Consider the following 5,049-nt stretch of genomic DNA (forward strand, 5'->3'; position numbering starts at 1 on the left):
GAACGGTAGAGCCTAATGAACAACACACAATGGGTCAGATAGAGCAGTCAGTGACACTGGTGTATATAGCGAAGTTAATGGAGATCACCCTGGTTCACTCCCATTCATACAGGGAGAACAGACACTGTCTTCACCATCTTCCTTTGATTATTGTTGCTAGAAACAAGTAGAAAAGGGAATCAAAGGAAAGGAGGGCAAGACTTGAAGCTCCTACAGTCTGAGGCCAAAAGTAATTTTCAGGAGGAATATATTGTATTAGAATTGTTAAGAGAGCCCAGACTGGTACAGAATGCTGCAAGCTACAGGCCTTAAATAAAGAGAAGAAACAAAGCAGTTTGTGTTGCAGCATGCAAACTCTCTCTCCAAAACATGGTGTATTGTCTTCTAGCTACTTCTCTCTAGTCTGGACTGTTGCAGCAGTCTTTTTAGCAATGTTTCAGCTCAGCGAAGGAGAAAGCTGTGCAGCCAGGAAACAGCTGTAATATAGCATTTTACCATCCTCATTTGATACTCTTTGCTGTGGAATAAGCAAACCAGCTGATCTATTCTCTCAAACACTGCCCAGCTCTAAAAACAATCTTAATAAAAATGGCTCTGATGTCTACAACATATTCCTTTTTTTCTTTCACTAAACTTTACCTCTGGCATGAAATTAACTCCTGATTGATCCTCTTGTTGTTACTGATTTTCCCTAAGCAGGATTTGTTGTTTAACTTCAGTGTATTCACTAAGCATTGATCTATGATGGGCCACCTACTGTATAGCCCTGTGGTACCTTAGGGACTAACAAAAATATATATCTAGTATCATGAGATTTTGGGGGCAAAATCCACTTCTTCAGATAAACTTGTTTTTCTCCACTCTAAGGTGCCACAGGATTACTTGTTGTTTTTAAAGTTACAGACTAACACAGCTACCATTAGAAGACTTTTATACCTACAATGTAGTTCATTGCCTCCTGTAGATCTTTGATAATGCTTCTCTACTAGGCATCCAGACGGACACCAGATTCATTACATGTTATAGGAGTATAATTTTTCAATTGCTCTGTCATTTATCATGTACGGATACATAATCTCCTGTGTCCAGACTCAGGGGTTTTTTCGAAAAAAGTAGCCTTTTTTCGAAAAAACTTCACCTGCATCTAGACTGCAGCCGCGTTCTTTCGAAATTAAATCGAAAGAACGTGGCTTTTCTTTCGATGGCAGTAAACTTCATTTCACGAGGAAGAACGCCTTTTTTCAAAAGTGCTCTTTCGAAAAAAGGCGTTCTTGAATGCCAACAGGGCTTTTTAGAAAGAGAGCATCCAGACTCACTCGCTGCTTTCTTTCGAAAAAGCGGCTTGCTTTTTCAAAAGTTCTGCTTGCAGTCTAGACGCTCTTTTTTGAAAGAGGCTTTTTTGAAAGTATCTTTCGAAAAAGCCTCTTTCGAAAGAGGCTTGCAGTCTAGACATAGCCCAAGACTATTTATCTTTCTGTGTATTCTAATCTATTAATGTTTAATATGGAGGGTTATTAATTCCATATGCAAATGGCTAAAAATACAAGGTTAATGAAATAATAATGATATTGAAGTATGTTAATAAATATATATTCTTAGGCTGAATCCTGCAGTCATAATGAAAAACAAAACAAAAATCCTCCTTTGAAGCCAGTGAGTCCCAAAAAGACTAATTGTCCCAAAAAAGACCTTCAGAATTTGGTCATGAGGCATTAATCACTGTTAAGGCCAGGATGACTTTATGGATTGTGAGCAGGCTATAGTTTAAGGAATATTGGGCTGGCTGGGTAAGTAATAAACTGATTAAGTCCAGAGACATGTAATAAATTGTTCCAACTAGCAAAATATTGCCTATTTTTTACATGTTTAGGGAATCGAGCATTGGTGTAAAGGAATGGGTTAATGGTTTGAGGATTAATCCCAGGACAAGTACAGAATAGGCTCTCACAGGTCAAGTTCCTTTGAACTCCCCTCCACCACTGTTGTGCCAAGGTGCCATGTCAATAACATGCAGGGTCAGGTTGGTGGCAATTTGTCCTTCACGCCTCCTTAATACTTGCTCTCTTTTTCCTAGACTGGGTTATTATTTATAATAATAATATTTATATTACCATGATGGGTTCTGTTCCATAGAGACAGCTGAGGAGCTCACAGAGTCAGTTTAGTTGTATTATGCAGACTGCAGGCTCCTTGGGGAAAGGAGTACCTCTTGTCATACACCGAGTACAGGCGCTTAGCACAATGCGGCCCTGATCTGTGACTGGCGCCTTAAGGTGCTGCCACTATTCAAATACATAATGCTATGATGTGTGTGCGGGTAACAAAAGGCACAGAAATCATCAGGAGAAAAAGGACAAATATCACAGAAATAAGATGATGGAGATGGATCAGCTGGGACTGAATCTTTAAGTTGTGGATCCTAAAGCAGCATTCACTAGTGTGTGATCTAAAGGAACAGAGGAGCCTTTAGCGTAGTGACAGTAACACTTATCACGCTTTAGAAATAGTCTAGCCACTAGAGGGGACAAAGGTCTATATTCAGCTAGTGCTAGGCAAGTTTGTGTGCATGTAAGTACACCTCCTGCCCCCTGCTAAATAGGATTCTCTCAGTTCTTGTGATGGTTTCTCCGCTAAGATTGCCAACAAGCGATTATTGTTGTAGTGAATTTGTGTACTAAGAAACTGGGCCACTGAGAACTTGGCCAGGACCAACGCAATGCACAACAAGTGAGTGCGTAGCCATCAGATGCTAATCAGTGACTGACTTCTGCTGGGCATCAATTAGCTATCTACAAAAGAATGTCACAGTGGGCATGATGCTATGAGATGCTGAAATTTCACATGTTCCATCAAAGCCTAACGGAAGTTGAGAGCACTCAGCACCTTGCAGAATTGATCCCAAAATTCTATTACTGATCTCCTAAGTATGCGAAGATCTTTCATAACAAGTCTCTGTTCACTACCCCAAAGTGACAGCAAATTAGCTGCAATTTTATGCACATAAAAATAATTCAAATGTAATCTGGACTAAATTAAGCCTGCTGCAGTAAAGGCCATTTATAATAGAAAATGAGTTTAAAGCCATTGATATATAGTGGGGCTAAATTCAGAAGTCCTTATCACAGTCTGATTCTGATTCCATGGTGGTGCAAATCAGGAATAACCACCACTGACATCTGTGGAGTTAAACAGATCCTGAATTGGTGTAAATCAGTGTATGAAGTTACACTGATTTACATTAGCTGGGGGATTTGGTCTATTACTGTTTGCATTACTGCATCTCTTAAAAGCACCAATTGAGATAAAAACTCTACTATGCAAGGATCTGCATGTACCCACAACAAGAAACAATCCTAGATCCAAAGAGCTTAAATTTTAAATAGACAAGCCAGTCAAGGAGAGCATTATCAGTTTTACAGATGGGAAAGCATGGTATGCAGAAATTATTTAACCATGGCCAGAGAGGATGTCTCTAACAGAAGAGGGAAGATCTATAACAGAGGAAGCTTAGATCTCCTGGTAGTTCAGTGCCTCAGCCATAAATGCATTCAGTGACATCTCCAATATCAAGCACCATAAAATGAGTGCTGGGGAGAAAACAAGCCTGGAAGCTGGTCAAACTCTTTAACTGGACAAAATGCCCATTTACTTTTGTGAAGGTCTGATCCAGCAATGACTTACTTCTGTGTTTAACTTTGAGTTTGAGCCTGGTTCTATTGAAATCATTTGTAAAACTTCTTACTTGTACAGGGACAGAGAGAAACCTTACAATTAGGACTGGTAGAAAGTTTTGTATCAGAATTTGGAAGGCTGAGGTGGTGCCAAGAAAATAATCTTGGTAATTTTTATGGAACTTTTCCCTCTTTTTACCTAAAAGGTGAAAATCAAAAGTTTTAAGGTGGAAAAACAACAACAAATATTTTTTATTAAAATACTAACGTTTTCCTAGGGAAAGTGATCCAATCATCTCCTCTTACAAGCAGCCCATAGAAATCAACCATTGATTTCAATGGGGCTACTCTCAGTGCATGCATTTAAGTCCATGCATAACTGATAGGCCATATCTTCACTACTGGGAATATTGGTGCTGCAGCAGTCAATCTTCCAAAGTTTGATTTAGTGAGTCTAATAAAGACCTGCTAAATCAAACACCGAGGGCACCTATCGATGCCAGTACTCCTCGATTTGCAAGGAGTAAGGAAAGCTGACAGGAATGTTTGATCCCATTGACCTCCTGCTGTGGAGACAGCCCTGAAGGTTGAATTAAGGTATGTCATCTCCTGCTATGCAATTAACGTAGCTGGAATTGCTTATCTTAATTTATCCTTCCAGGTAAGTATTGACAAGGCCTTAGGGCAGTGGTTCTCAACTCATTTCAGTCCATGGACCACCAGGCCAATCAAAAATTTGTCATGGACCACCTCCAGCACACATAGCACGGGATGAACGACACAAAAACCGCTCAGCACGACGGTGGCAGCTACACTGACGCTCAGAGCCTCAGACGGAAGTTACTGGCAATGCAACACGGTTGCAACCTAGGTGATGCTATGGATGACGCACCGTGTGCTTGTGAACACGGCGTAAAACAGCCTAACAGTGGCGCCTGCTCACTCCGTGTGACTTTGGACAATGTTCCTGTGGACCACCAAAAAAGTCACCATGGACCACCAGTTGAGAGCCACAGCCTTAAGGAGATCACAGCTTGGCAGAGGACTTCAGGATTTGCCCCCTACCTTTTAGCCTGTGAAAACAAAATCATCCTGAAGAGGAACTTGCTGTGAGAAGCTTCTGTTCTCAGTGAAACATGCTGTTATTTTCAGCCATGTATATTTTATTGAGGTCATTCACAATACCAGATTTCTCCCTCTCCACTCCCACCCTTCATGTAATACAATTTTATGAACCTGACATTTGTGACTCCTCTGCTTTAGAAAAATAAATTATGTGGGAGAAGCTGACAGCAAAATATTTGTCTAGATTTTATTAAGCATCAGTAGAGAAGCTATACAAGATGCCAAAAAAACAAGATAAGCAGAATCGAGTTTT

Source organism: Pelodiscus sinensis, chromosome 26 (genome assembly GCF_049634645.1).
Source record: "Pelodiscus sinensis isolate JC-2024 chromosome 26, ASM4963464v1, whole genome shotgun sequence".
Classification (NCBI taxonomy): domain Eukaryota; kingdom Metazoa; phylum Chordata; order Testudines; family Trionychidae; genus Pelodiscus; species Pelodiscus sinensis.